The 16,156-nt window shown below is 37.4% G+C and overlaps 1 long non-coding RNA gene across 7 annotated transcripts in view; it reads left to right on the plus strand.

Moving 5' to 3' along the window:
* The window catches only part of LOC123371880, a 32,008-nt gene extending 17,502 nt beyond the window's left edge, over window positions 1-14,506 (plus strand). For 4 of the 7 annotated variants that reach the window (XR_006579984.1, XR_006579982.1, XR_006579981.1 and 1 more), the window contains exons 5-7: window positions 1,305-1,330; window positions 2,230-2,305; window positions 6,611-6,879. This is a non-coding gene — a long non-coding RNA (uncharacterized LOC123371880). Of the gene's footprint in view, window positions 1-1,304; window positions 1,331-2,229; window positions 2,306-6,610; window positions 6,880-14,391 lie in introns of those variants that run through there. The other 3 variants (XR_006579987.1, XR_006579986.1, XR_006579985.1) reach the window with 3 other exon arrangements.
* Window positions 14,507-16,156: the final 1,650 nt, after the last annotated feature.

Raw genomic sequence — 16,156 nt, forward strand, 5'->3', positions numbered from 1 at the left:
TCATTACATTTGCAACTGGAATACTCGGAACACGTCTACACAGAATAGCAATGTGCGCTTCCCTAGTGTTTTACAGTAAAGCAAACTAGGAGGATCTACGTGAACAAAAATTAGTGCACTTTAGAAATTATATCCCGTAGTGTGCATTGCTGCATTGTGTGGACAAGCTCTATAACACAACTACTGTGTAAATCTGTTTACTAAAAAGTCCTAAATCCAGAACAAACTATCACTAAGGGTGCATATAATGTAGAAACTAGATATTAATTTTTCTTGCAAAATGAAGAAAACAGTATTTACTATTGTGTTTTGATAACCTGTAGTAATGGGGATGATGTAAAGGTCTTAAAGCTTTTTTCCCAAGGAACTAGTTTACATTGTTTCAGAAAGAACAGCTCATTGAACAAATAGTACAATTTTCCTGCTCAGAGAAATGATTTTATTTATAAGATCTGAATGCTCAACAATTTCCCAACTTTAGTATAAATGTAGTAAAATATATAAATGCAAGGTCCAATTGCCTCTACACTCAAACCTTCATTGATGTGTAAGAACCTGATCCAAAGATTATTCATATCAGTCAGACTCTTTTTCACTGACTTTAATGCGACTTGTTGGGGAGATTAAGGTGAACAAAGAATGGAAGATCAGGCTCATAATTTCTATTAATTCAGTTGTCTCAAGCCTGTCCTGCTGCAACAAGAACATAGTGCTGGTGCCTTATTTCCTCATGGGGGTTATCACACTCTAGGTGATGTTTCTACTGGATACATTTGAATAAAATCTTATCTGTAGCACTCCCACAATCTTTCTAATACTGTATTTGATCTAAATAATTGTTCCTTCTGGTATCTCTTTCCTCCAAACTTCTCAGGATGGACAACACTGCTAAAAACATGTTTAATCTTCATATATGATCACTTTTTAAAGTTAAAGAAAGAAAAGCTTTATACAAACATACAGTAGTATATCTTTCAGCTAAGTGAGAATGATATTGTTACAAGCCTAAAACTGCATTCTAATGCATAGGGTATCTCAGGGTAAGTTAAAGTATTCACTTTATCCATAAACATTTGCATCTTTTACTATATATACACACTCTCATTGTTTTAAAATAAGTTATTTATAAAACATCAGCTTAGACCAAATTAATGATTCCACCAAAATACATCAGCAAAACCTACTGAATGCAGATGGCAATTTATAAAAGTTGCATTGATTTGTCTAAAGTGTTAAATGACATAATGGCCATAAACTAAAGTATTGAATAATTTAAGTAAATCAATGTTTTCTGAATTTTGTAGGAGGACAAACTGTCTTGGGTGCTAAGGTAAATCAATATAATAAAATAAAAATGAAGCAGTTTATAATGATGAATGTATGGGCTGATAATATCCAGAGGTAAAATCTCATTTTACAATTGTAACAAACAACTTCCAGTCATCTTTTCCGATATTATTCCCATCAGAAAACATGGTATTATATAGCCAATTGATTTTAGCTCTTAAATAGCTTTTCATTTGCAAGACACCTAGCCAAAGTATAAACTCAACGTTTCTCAAACTGTCATCATTTATGGTTTGATATGGAGTGATAATACATATTTACTGACACTGAAGTTTTTTCATATATTTTATGTGGTTTCTAAACACTAATATATAATATTTTATAGGGAGTATCACTTTTGATAGCCTTAGAGTTAGAGTGAAGACCAGACTATCTCTTGGGTTAAGCCATGAAATTTCTGCCCCTAGTCTTAGGCATTTAAAATATAAATAAATAAATTAAATAATTCAGAGCTCAAGAGGGACAAACTTAAGGCTAGTAATCCTATTTTCAACAATTGATTGGTGCCTATTACATCTAAACATTATGTCCTTCCAATAACATTTGAATTTTGCAAAGAGTCATAAAAAAGGAATACGTCTTTTAAAGTTGCCCATAGCATTTACTCTAAAAAAAATTCTCTAATTCATTTCAGAAGTTGCCCTAGATTGTAAATCCTTTTAAAAATGGCCCACAATGCTTCTTATAGCAGTATTTATGAAAGCTATTAAATTCTTGATCCAAAGACATAAAGGGAATTTTCCTATTACAATTACTTAGCACAGTACTTCATTTAGAGATTTGCAGGCTTAGAACTCTTGTAGAAATAATATGGTGAATATCAGAGCTAGCGGAATACAGAAGATTATGCAAGTACAGTAACTGGAGTATTTTGCCTTTTAGATGTGCCTCAGCAACCATGGGCAATATTGATCTCCTGATGCTTCGACACAATTTCCAAAAGCAACAGGTTTTGAAGGTGAAGGAATCTGAATCCAAATGCGGAAGCCCCTAGTGTTTATCCTAGAACATGCTGTTGAGTATAGAAATATCACTTCTGGATGTATAAAAATCTTAATTTAGCTAGTAAACTTTTGACAGTTTTATGTGAGCAATGGATAAATTTCTTAATCAAATTTGGTTTTTACACAGATCCACTAAAAGAGAAGGATTTCAGATTCACTCTCAGGGTTTTAAAATATACTGTTGAGTTGATATATCACTGCCAAATCCCACAGTTGATTGCTAGCATTCAACATCAGCCAATCAGACAGGTTTGAGGACAAGGTCTTCCTATTCTTTTGGGGGTAAAAGGAGTGAAAGGAAATGCAATATAGTCTGTGTATAGTTTCTGTGTATTTCTAACTCTAATTCCAAGTTGGTTATTTCATACAAACTGCTCAGACAGCATTTTTCATAGTACAGACATAATTTAGAAGAATACATCTATCATAATTTGAATTTGTATTCCTTTGAACGTTTCTTAGTATGTGACCTGATAGTATATCAGTCTATACTGGTTTAAATGGTTTTTTTTATACAAACATCAGAGAATGTTCTAATTCTACAAGATAAAATGTTTTAATACACAGTTTTCCCCATAAGTTATTGTTAAATACTTTTATATACTACTTGTCAAAAACATGGCTCTTCCTTCAAATCTATTGCTAAAATACCGCTTGTGTATAAAATTTCCACTGAAAGGATGAACTAAAACATTTCTGGGTTTCTTGCTTTCTGATGGGAAAAATGCACAAGCTCAAAATATTAAGCTATCCATAACTTGGAAAGATACAATAGTCTCTTTCTATATATGTATAATTGCAAAGTTCCTGGGGAATTATCCTATTTTCTCTTTTCCCCCTTGAATGTTATGATATTTACTTTTTTATAATGTTATATTTTGAAATGCATTTTATTTTTGGATTCTTGCCAGTGTTCTGCAATTTTTCTGTCTCCTTAACCACTTCTTTTCCAGGGTTAAAGGAATTATATGGCACACTTCATGCAGTTATCTTCTAAGATTTTTATATATGTATTCAAAAAAATTGTTTAAGGTAAAAAGGGTAAAAATGTTTATCAGTGGAGTCCAGCTAACACCCCAAACCAATATTAATTTCTTTACAAAAAATCAACACTTTTAACAAAAAAGAAACATTAGACCGTGTGTTTATTTCAAAATAGTCAGACATTTTGAAAAGAGTTAGTGTTAATTTTGTTCTGTCAGTTAACTAGCTAACTGGGCAATTTTCCACAAAGTTAGAACAATTATAGAACGGTTTATTTCATTCAGCAGAATCATCCAGGCCTAAATTCAGTCCAGTATCCTATAAGCAAAGATTTCCAAATCCTGCTTTTGTTCAATATGCACTCCACCTTTTCAGCAGAACTTCTTTGCTTTTTATAGCCGAACCATTTTTGAAGCTATAGCTAAAATATATATTTTATACGTTTGGCCAAAACAACAGAAGTACATGTTGACAAGGCTCTATTTCCTGAGAATCACAACCTCCTTCTTTACTTTAAACCAACCAAATTAACATTGTGTCCCTTCATTTCCTGATATACCTACAGTTGTTCACACAAGGTACAAGCCTACTATGTCAAACCTCCTTTTCATAAATGAAATGTAAATAGAAATTCAAACTAGAGAGGTCTAAATGATTTTAGAACCTCATGTTATTCCTCTGAACTTTAAAGGCAAAATTCTCAGTGCTTCTTACAACGGGAGAATCGCACACATCACATGAACCCCTTAATGTGAGCAAACTTTAATATCAGTGTACATAAATCCAGTAACTGAATGCCCAAAGTGGTGTTTAGGTGGCCACTTAATCTGATATGTGCTCACAATGGCCCATTTTCATGAACAAACATTAGTTTGCCTATACTACAGGTTAACTAATAGGCATTTTCTGTGATTAATTCATTAGTGCTGGGGTTGAAAACTAGCGCTCAAAATATTTCTACATTCTTACCTACTGTACATATATAGCAAATAATTGGCTTCTGCAACAATTCTGGTATATATCACCCTTAGGGCTGTGCTAATCAGTCTTAGAATTCCCTCTTTGAAAAAGATAGACAAAACTTCCAGGACAAAATTAATAGACTATGCCGTCTTAGTGAAGAAAGAGCTTAAAAAGTTCTAGAGGAGGATCAGAAAAAAAAACTGAGCGGAAATGGAGTTTTCAATATGGCTGTCTCAGCCCAGGAAAAGTTGGAAAGTGTACATATCAAAATAGAATGGAAGGCTGAAACATCTGCTAAACATGGATGTGGAGATTAATGAAAGGAGGAGGCACACCTCAGGGCCCCAAAGGTGTCCTGGGTGATTGCTGCTTTCCACCACCCAACAAAGATGTAATGAGGTTAAGTGGTGTCTGCATAAAGAAATTAAAACTACTGATTATTCCTCAAGAAAGGGTTTTAATGACTTATGGCTATAAATGCAACACAGACAGAATAGGAAAAGAAAAGTTAAAGACCAGCATTGAATCAGGAAGACAAGCAAAAGTACAAATAATATCATACATTAGGTACTTTTATTACTGCAGCATTGATATAATCTCAGATTAAATTATTCCTACACTACCATTTTTAATACTATAGTGTTAATACAATTTGACATTAAAACAGCTTGAGCAACCCAGACTTTTTTACTGTGTTACCTTATTTTGCATGCAACCAGACTATTTTATTTTAAAACCTTACCCTGCCGAGAATACCTTACCCTTTAGTTGACCGCTCTTTGCACTGGCCAGGTACAGATAGTCGGTGTGATTCAGGTTTCCTTGGTTCAGGGGGTGTGGGTTAGACGGTCAACGAGAACAACATCCTAGACCAAGACACACACACACACACACACACCTGAGCCTTTACACATTTATTCTTATTTGCCCGCCATGTTTTGAAGCAGGTCAACCAATTAGGTTAGACCAAATCTTTAATGTGATTAGAATTGTTGTTTTGGCTGTATAATTTATGCTTACTTTTTTTTTGTAGCCAATTGTTGTTTTAGTTTTATAAATTGTGCACAAGGAGATAACTTATGTGCATATAGCCCATTGTCTTGACTGTGGTTTGTCTAATAGCCAAATGTTCTAAATATGGTCAATGTGGGCTAGACAAGCTGGGGTCGGGGGGTAGGGGGGTGTACAATTTATCTCACTTTATAGGAGTTAGCATAATGTGGTAACTGGTAACAGAGCATTTTGACCACAAGACTGTTTCCTTTTGCAAAGCTTGCTTCTTAAAGCTAATTCTACAAGGCTTGCTTAGTGAAGCTTCTGGAAGTTTTAGGCCTTATACCGACAATACTATTGTTCTTTTTAAGCTTGACAACACTTTTGTTCAAATTAATTACAGTGGGGAGCATGAGCTGAATACCCATAGGTTACTAAGGGACTATTCCTGGTCTCTCTCAATGGATACCACCCACTGGGATTTAGGCACAACGGTGCATAGTGGGATTTTCACTATGGGATTTTCTGTATGTCTTTTTAAATAGGTCTCTTACTAGCCTAAATTTTGAAAAATGAGCCTTAAGAGTTTTTGACAACTTTATCCTTTGTCACAATTTCACTTGTTTAGGCTTCAGGGAAATTGTCTCAATTTTAAGCCATTGTCCTTTTCTTCTTGTCTTCTTTTTTTCTTTCATATGGAAGGCTCTGCTTCATATAGATACATTTTCATTTTTGACAATTATATTTGGTACACCCAGCCCAATACTAACAGTCTGCATATTAACTTTTCCATCTGTTGCAGCATTCAACCAGAGATTGGTGCTTTCTTAATGATGATGTTAAATTCCAGGCAACACTTTGACTGCCTTATGGCAAGGAACATCTCAGAACCCTGAAGCATCCCAGCAAGCTCCCTGTGCACTAAAAATACTGTGTGCCAGGTGCTGCATAGTTGACTGAATTATTTTTAAACAAATGTGCTGTTTTGTGTTTAGACAAAATCAGCACTGCTAAAAAGAAACTGATATTTTTAATGTTAATTTTCTATCTTTTTTGGAATTATGAATTTTTGGATACTGCAAATTTTGGGGCCCTGGGCTTAGGCAGTCCATTTGTCTTGCCACATCACACTCAAGAATTATCAGTGGAGGAATCTCTATTATGCATATTATTAAGTGCTTTAGAGAACTGGCCTATGAACCTGTTCATGGATACCTGGGCCCTGACCCAGGGAACAATTTATTGGACTTACAGGAATCTTGGGTGAATAGTGGTGACTGGCAGAGAGCTCAGTGGGACCTTCTGAATTCTTCTAACAGTTGGAGAGGAGAGACATGGGTACGGAAAATGAGCGGATTCCAACCTGATGCAGACTGGTTGTCATAACAAGGAACCAGATAGATCAGAGTGTAGCAAGAGACTGGGACATAGCAACAGGCTTCCTGTGAATGTAGCGGCCTTGTATGGATCAATTATCTGGCTGGAAGGAGACTTTCGATTCTTAATTCCAGTGTCTTTTTTTCCTGATGTATGCCTTGCAACCTACATTTAACACAATTTACTAAGAAGGTATGGAGAGAGAGGAAGACCTTGAATTAAATGAATCATCCGATCTGTGTCTCTACATTGAGCTTTGGGGAATAAGGCCAAGATCCACAAAAGGACTTAAGTGCCTACAATGGAAGTAAAGCAACTAAATCCAAAATGTAGGCACCTCGGAGATCCTCAAAACCTCTGGTTGGCTGCTGCCTAATCCTGGAGGTGAATAAAATCCCTTAGTACCTAAGACATTGTCTATTCTTGCAGTGGCATGTAAGGTATGTGTATGCACCATAGTGAAAGGGAAGCTACAGCCACCTGTGATGTTTAGCTACAGCAGCAGTGAAAGGCTCTGGCAGAAGGAAATTCTCCATCATGAGGAGCTGTTGGAGCCTTTCCCTACCACAGTGAAAGGCTCCAGCAGTGGGGAAAGGTCTGGTAGCAGGGAGTCAGGGGGACACTACACTGCTAAAAGTATCATTGGAGACATGGGAGGCACTGTAGAGTGAATACCGTAGGGTTATGGGGAGTCTTTACTCATCCAAACAGTGCCTCATTGTCTACACTGCTACTTATACCCATGTTACATACCACTATACATGGAGACATAGCCTAAATTTCCTCTTGCCACCTTGATTTCTGCCTTTGAACATTAATACACTGCCTCAATCTAGGTGCCCGGGTACCTTTGTCATGCCAAAGGCCTAGTGGGATCCTCAAACCAGGTGAAATTAGGCATTATCCTACCTATTTTGCCTGCCAGGTCCAATTCAGTAGCACCAACATCCACACAAAACAGGGAGGAGGGACTACTGGAGTATGGCATATTCAGATGTGAGTCTCTCCTGTTGAAGTTGTTCCACTGTGTATAAATAATTAAGTATGCACTGGGCTAGTGAGAGAGAATGACTCTATAGGCTAGCAGTTAGAGAACTCATCTGAGATGTGGAAAACTCATGTTCAAATATTTTCTCCTCATCAGGCACAGAGCGACACTGAACTGTGATCTCCCACATCTTGTCTGAGTCCCCTAAATACCAAAATAAACGTTTATAAGCAGGGCTTTGGAGCGGAGCCCAGAGCTGGAGCGCGGAGCAGCTCTGGAGCAATGGAGCTGCAGGTTTTTGCCTGGAGCTGGAGCGGAGCTGGAGCACAGCTCCAAAGCCCTGTTTATAAGGGAGTCACTCCTTCCCTTTCTCCACTTTGTATGGAGTTAGGCACCATTGCCATTCTTGCAAGAAACAGCATATGCACCTGACTGCAGGAGAGGAGTTCCCAGATGTGGATCACAAATGGAGATAGGCACCTCCCTCCAGTCCAGACTTTGATGCCTAACTCTCTGAGATGGGCAGAGTTTAAGACACTCCCTTCTCCTTGGCATCTGCCATTGGCTAGCTTAGGCAGCTACCCCACCTCACCTGCTGGCTTTTGTGGATCCCATTCTTAGACACCTAAATCTCCTTATTCTTTGTATAGGGAGTCTAGGCTCTAACTCAGGGTTCCTGGATTCCACTGGGAAGCTAGGCACCTAAAAGTTAGGTGTTACAACTCCTAAGTTCCTTTGTGAATTTGATGTTAATGTATCCTGTGACCATGTTATCAGCAGGTATTAAAGATTAAGCATAAACTTAAAAAATGCTAAGCATGCAGCCACTGAACAGTGAGTGTAAATTAGTATTTACACATTCAAGGGTCCAACTCCGTCAGTGATCATCTGCACATGCAAATAAGCTCCCTGTTTGTCAGTTGGCATGATGATACTTGCAAATTGCAGCCACGACTTTTGAAAATCAGGCCCTAAATGTAAAGAAATAGAAATGGTTTACAAGACTGTAGGAGAAGAAGAGTTGATAGATATTATTTGAGATATAGGGACAGTTTTTTAATGGATGTGGTGTTATTTGTATTTGAGTATGTTGGTATTCTGGTGGATTAAAAGAAGAATGAGAAAGGAGAAAGGTGAGTGTGAAATCAGACAGGAATGGCCACACGATTAAATGAAGGGAGACCTGTAATGAGTCCCCTAGTGAGTATAGAGGAAAATGCATATCTATATTATTATTTTTTCTCAATGAAATATGAGCAGTTTAGCGAGGCAACCTTTGTCCCTCTACTTCCTCAGAAATTTATTTTAGAAATTACTGGTGGAGCTACTAGTGGGAAACTGCAAGTTCCATCTCAAGAAAATGATTATTTTAGCTGGCTTGTTTGGCCTCTCTTTATTTGTACTTCTGTAGAGTTATTGTAATGTTGTAAAATGTTTAAACCTTTTGTTATAACCCAAAATGTTTATTTTCATTGAGGTACTTTCTGGGGTCAGTCTCCTGCAAACATTTTATAATCTCTACAATTCTCAGTTCCCAAAATAATATACAAAAAAGAAAATAAGACAACTTTTCAGTCTCATTTTCCCCAAGGTTACTAAAAAGAGATTACATATTTCACATTTATATTACAATAAAAAAAACCTTTTACATCATTTTCATACAAATTCCTTAATAGCCATGAGAGCCTGTAAAATGGTTATATCAGTTACATTCGTTTTACTACAAATGCATTTCAAACATCTGAATTATCTAAGGCCAGATCAAGAAATTGTACTTGAGGTGTCTTGTATGTTTCATGCAGGAAGCACTTAGCTGATCATACTAAAGTATTCCATTCCTAGATGTCTCCCCTAGAACATGCTAGAAATATTGAGCCAGATTGTCTACTCTGTTCAGCTTCTCATTTGCACAGTGGGAAAAGAGAAAAGGGGCTGTCAGGAAGCCAGCTCTGCCTTCCCCATTCTCTGGCTACCCCAGCCCTGGGTACAGGTTAGAAGAGCTAGGGGACTGTTCTAAACTGTGCCAGCTGGCTGTGGTCCCCAACAGACCATTTGCCAGCTGGAGTTGCAGAAGCATTATGTACTCCAGCTCCTCCCCATCTCTGACAAGCCTTGGCATGCTCCTGTTACCCCCCTCCCCACTACCTAAGGCTATAGTGATGAAACCTCCAGGTCCATTGACTTTACACCTGCTGATAACTTTCCTACACTGGTAAGGAAGTGACAAGCAATCTCTTCTCACTTTGCACTGCCTGAGAGGCACCAAGGGAGCTGAGTGGGACTGAATGGCCCAGTATCATCACCTCAACAGTATCAAAAGTATTGCATCAATCAAAAGCTTCCTTCTAGTGTGTTTAGCAAGAACCAATACTATGAAGCTATGAAGCCTCTTCCCCCATGACCAGATACAGCCAAATCATCTTAAAATTCTTGCCTTGATTTGATTTTTTCCAACTCTCTGCCATTGATGAGTAAATAGTTCACACTGAATAATTTCTGGAAAAAAATTAGCCTTGCCCTCTACTTGTGGAATATCTGACAGCAGATTATAATTTCCTTTAATTTATTCAGATTTTTCATATTTATGTAGGTGGATTCATCATGAATAACTCTTTGAAGCATTCAATACTCAAAATATGAACTCTGTTGTCCCATTGTAATTGTTCAGATAAATCAAATAATATTGTTTTTTCCCCAAAATTAAGTAAGCATACTATCAAGAATACTTACTTATACTGTATGTGCAAATTCTGTTTCCATACGTACTCATACATGTGACTTGGAAACTTGTTTTCAATTAACATTAATGGATCTTAATCTCTTGGAATATGGAATAGATCCTGGAAAACAAACATAAAAAATATATGAGAAGGACCAAAGCAAATTCATTTACAGATTCAAGCAAATATTTGCAAACTCTTTTTTTAGAGTTCTCTCTGTTCTCTACCTTATAATAATTTAGTAGTATATTGTCTTTTAGCAAGCTTGCTAGTGATCTGTTTATTTTTTCAAGGCCTCAGCCTTTCTTTTTTAAATATAGGATTCTCTGTTTTATCTTCCATTTTGTCAAAATGTTTTCTAAATTAATTACTCCTGCAAATATATCATCCTAGTTTGCTTTTAAAATTGAAGTTGTGGCACAAACACTAAACACTACCTAATACCTTGCAAATTCAAACAGCATCTCACTAAAACTCTCATTATGTCCTGACGTGCTTGTTCAAAGTGTTTCTCCAGATGTATGTGGTGACTCTAAGGCCCTATGTTTTCTGCATGGAACATCCTTCTGGTTCACCTTCTGTTTGTTCCCTGACATTCCTTCATGGCTGTGTGTATTAGTTCCCTACTACAGGCATAAAGATTTGTGTTGCATTTGAAATAGGATTGTAAATGGTGTCTATTCATTTAATCTCTTCAGAGCTTCTGAAACACACATCCCTTTTCATCAGAAGTTGTATTCGTTCCTTATAGTCCTTTTTAAAAAAACAACCCCCCCCCCCGCTATTATCCAGAGGCCAAAATATGAAATAATGGAACCTCTTACTAGCTTGAAGTTGTGCTAAAGTTGTAAATTGCTACACTGTGCCAATCACATGATCAAGACTATTTATCTACTGTAATTTTTCTCTCCAGTAATCACTTTGACTTAAGGTATGTCTACGCTGTACCACAGTTTGGTCTAAGCAGTGAGAATGGGGGACGTATTGTGATTCGCCTACGTAGATACTGCAGGCACAAACGTAAAGGTCATGACTATGAACTAGTGTAGTTCTCTTCAAACAAGAGTATGTTAGTGTGATCTCGTGACCTTTATGTTTGCACCCACAGCAAGTTATAACACAGTACTTTGGTGCACAGTGCTATTTGCACCCCATTACTCTGAAATGTGGTGCAGTGTAGACATGCCCTTAGGTAACATTCATGGTATTTCATATTGCTAGCATTAAGTCTGAACCTCAAATTAATACAGCAATAACTTCCGGCAAACCAAAGCACATTCTGACTCTACATATACAACTGTTATTCTATAATTAACATGGTGAGACTGAGATGTCAGCTTTATTGGGGAAGGAGACATAATATTGCACTTATGTGGGTAAAAATTGACACATATGACAGGAATCAGAAACTGCAACATTCTAATTGGAAAATATGCACTACAACAGGGTATAAAACCATTAATATTTCAGAAGTACCATAGACAAGATTAGATATTTGAATATTTACAACTATGGGAAAAAGTCATACAAGAATGGCACCAGCTTTACATAGGTTAAAAGACAGCAATTATGTAAACAGAGAACAGGTATCAAAAAAGCAATGGATCAAAAAAGCACAAATATTGAAAGACAAAAACAATAGCTAAGCCTATGTTTGAGTCTGACTGAACTCTGATTTGGGGAACTAGTTTCCCATTAATTCACAGAGTTACAAATATAACTCAGTGAATGTTGATGGTAGTTATAAACCTCCCTTGCAAGAATAAGCCCCTTTTGCTGACAATTTGGAGAGGAAAGCTTAGGTAAAAATCAGAGTATGTGCTTTAAGAATTTGTTTGACTCAGTGATCTAAAAATCTCCTTGGAAGCAGGCAGCTGTGGAGTGGTTGCAACTGATTCTTGTACATTTCAGCTGTGGCTGCTGGTTGAGACCTGAGATTATGTAATCAGTTTTTGTGTGTATACACCCATCTGTTCCTCCATCTGGCAAAACACACAAGTGCTTTATAAACTCTTACCAATACACCGATTGTTTGCTTCCTGCTGATAGCCCTGGTGAAGGCTTCACTGGGTAATTATTTCAAGCAGAAAACAACCAACCAACAACAACCAACCCACATGTTCAAGAGTAATTACTAGTTCAATTAAGTAACCAGAAACAGTTTTTTTTTATTAAAGTATCCCGGAAGCAATGCAGCAATATCTCTGTATCTTAAATGTAAGTATTTAGATAGCATCTGTGCAATGTTATACTGCAACCGATTTTCTTAAATTAGACAAAAATAGTAACAGAAATTTTAGCAATTAGATAATAAATAAAGAATGGATGCTTGAAACTTCCCAGGTACTGATTATGGGAGGTCCAATATTAAGTTTAGTCTTATTTAGCATCTACATTAATTATTTAAAATGTAATTAAACAGCAATATAAAAAATCACAGATGATATTAAGTTGGAAAGAACTTCAAACATGAGTGAGTACAATAATAGCACGCACATGAGAAAGCTAAGTAGCACAAACAGGAAATAAGTCACTGAAAAATAAAAATAAAATAAATAAATAAATATATGCACTATAGATCCTAGAGCTGTCAGTATTGCTATTTTCAAAGTTTCTATAGTGGACAGCCAATCAGATTGAAAACAGACCTGAGCCAGTGCAGAGGATGGAGGGGAGATTAAGATGCACCTTATCAATGATTGCAATAAATTTACTTTACTTTTCCCTTGGAGCAATTTATTCCCTGAAACCTCCAGTTACTTACCTGTTTACTTACTCTAGGGTTTCTTCCACCTTTCTCTATAGCAGTTGGTACAGGCTGTTGTCTGAAACAGAATGTTGGACTAGGTAGACCCATGGTCTGATCCACCATGTTGCCAAGTGGTGGAAGCTTTATTGTTTGGGTATTTAAACAGGGGTGGCTCCAGGCCCCAGCACGCCAAGCGCGTGCTTGGGGCGGCACGCCGCAGGGGGTGCTCTGCCGGCGCCACGAGGGCGGCAGGCAGGTTGCCCTTGGCAGCTTGCCTGCGGAGGGTCCACTGGTCCCGCGGCTTCGGCAGACCTCCTGTGCTTGGGGCAGCAGAATTCCTAGAGCCGCCCCTGCATTTAAAAACCAGACAAGACAATATGCTAAAGAATGTGCTGTAGGGAACAATCCTACATCAATGTGGAAATGGATTGGATGGCCTACAGAGGCCTTTCCCATCTCTAACTTCTGTGGTTCGGCAAATAATTTTCCATTTCAGAAACTTAAATTTTGTTTGAAAAAAAAATGAACATTTTCTCCAGCTATAAATGAAACACCAGAGCCTTAAGGCAAGAAACACTTACATTGGGACTTAGGCACCATAGATCAGTAGTGGCAAATGTGTAGAGCCACCAACTGGAAAAAATGTAGGCATCTAGGGGACCTTACCCCTGGAAACTTACATGCCTAGGAAATTAGATGCCTACAGTATTAAGCAGGCAGCTGAGCATGGAGGAGTTTGAGGATCTAACTTTTGGACTTTAGACTTTGGCAGTTAGTGCCTAACTCCTTCTGTGGGTTCAGTGCTCAGTTACCACTTCTTTGAGATTACCTTCAGAATCTTCAAATCAGCTCCTAGTTACAACCAGTGTCTGTGTTTCAAAGCATGTTCTCAGCTGTTGGTATCAATATATTTCTGATCATTCAATTTGTGTGTGATTATGTATGACATATTTTACTGCTCTTGCCTACTGAGTAGAACAAATGACAGAAACCAGATGCTCAAATCACTAATGTATTTATTGTGCAACATAGGTGGTTCCAATTGACATAATAATGAAAAAATATCAAACATTATTCAGTTTCCATTAGAGATGTGAACTGCCTGTCAAGTAGGTAAATAGATTTGTGAGTGGATGAGTACCATAAGTACTAGGTGAGGATTCCTGGAGAATTATCCCATATATCAAACTATTTATCTATTTATAGTAAGAAAAAATACTGGCTACCAAGCATAATTCTGATGTGTCTTGTGCTTGTGCACTGCAGGAAAGAAGCCTCTTCCCGTCTTAACTGCTGGGTATATGGAGCACACTATAGCTGGGTGCAAGCCTACCTTATGATAGTTAACTACTGTATTAGATATTCATGGCATTGTACAGCCATTAACCTTACAAACACTCTTGGGAGGTAAGAAAGTAAGTATTACTATACCAGTTTTATGGATACAGTAACTGAGACAGAAAGGCAAAGTAACTTCTGCAATGGCACATAGTCTGTGGTATTAGACTATTAGATTAGAACTCATGGTCTCCTGATTAGATCAAGGTCTCCTGATTCCCAACCCCATGCTCATCCCTCACTCCTTCCTGTCTTGCATACATCTGGCAGTGTTACGTGGTTGTGCAGGAGGCATGGCTATGCTGATGGCCACCAGTGTGACTACCAACATCCACCAGCAGGTCTTGGGGAAAGCAAGCAAATTCCTTTAGATGCTGCAGTAAGTAGCTCTGCAGACTGGAATAACCATGTCGTTCAGGGAGCATCCACTAGGCCACTACCATCCAATTCCTTACCTACCCTATCCTCATGAAGCTCTGAAAACCAAGAGCAGAATTTCACCTCTAATATCAGCAGTAGCAAACCATAAGGAAAAGGTGATTATAAAGACTGGTTCTGTCATAAATGAATAAGTGGAAGGTGAAGGAACTCTACTAGCAAGAGAGCGAATCCTATTTAAAGCAATTACTTTCTTTTTTCTTGACTGAAATATAAAATCTGAAATTGAATTTCTAGGCTAATATGCTTCCTCTAGCAAAAAATCTATATTTTATTGATTTTAATTCACCCGTTTCTGTTTTTTTTTCTTTGTCATAACTTGGTGTTTTACATGTATTACATTGTTTCTTGTCTATGTATATGCACTGCATAGATTTGACTTGTTAGCATCTTCATATGGTCCATAATATCTACATCATTCTATAAACAGATACATCATGGTATGGTGCGATATAAAGTTCAATTAGCATATGTTTTAAATGGCTTCATTACCCGTGAGAAGAAGCCAAGAGTGAATTATGTAGGTCACCCATGATGAGTGCTAGTAAAACCTTTCTCAAAAACTGAATACATTGTTGTTTTTTAGGTTTTTTGTTTGGAACACATTTTTCTCCTCCCCTGTCCCACTGGTAATAGGGGGGAAAAGCGGAAGGGGGAAAATATTCCAAATTTGTTAGTTTTTTAATCAATTTTATTTTTTTGGTTTTTGCTTTTCTGTCATTAAAAAAAAAAAACTTGAGAATTTTGACCAAAACATTTTCTGCAAAAATATTTTAGTCTCTGATTTTTCATGGAAAAGTTAAGATTAAAAAAAGGAAACAGTTGTAAATCATCTGTTGAGTTTTCTCAGCTTCTTAATTTTAACACTTCAGTCTGTGGAAGCTTTGAGGGGTTGAGCAAGAGAGTGTGGGAAGGGCACTGCTGGACACCAAAAGTCTAGTCACCAGCTAAGGGGCAGAGCCACCTGCAACAATATAATGAGAAGCAGCATCCCAGGTTCCAGAGGGGTGATTTCTTTGGTAAAACATTTGACAAGATAAGACACATCATCTCTTTTTTCTTTAAAATAGTGACTTACACACTTACATTGAGATGTGCAGATGCAACTCACACAGATCCTGGATGTGGTGCTCTGTCCCATGTAGTGGCACAGAGACCACGTAGAGAGAGATTAATGAGTTTTCTCTACAGCCTTAGCTAATAGCCATATGGTTTTTAGCTCATACAGGAGAGACTCATGTACTAAGTTTCAGAG

This window comes from Mauremys mutica, chromosome 5 (assembly GCF_020497125.1).
Source record: "Mauremys mutica isolate MM-2020 ecotype Southern chromosome 5, ASM2049712v1, whole genome shotgun sequence".
Taxonomy (NCBI): Eukaryota; Metazoa; Chordata; order Testudines; family Geoemydidae; genus Mauremys; species Mauremys mutica.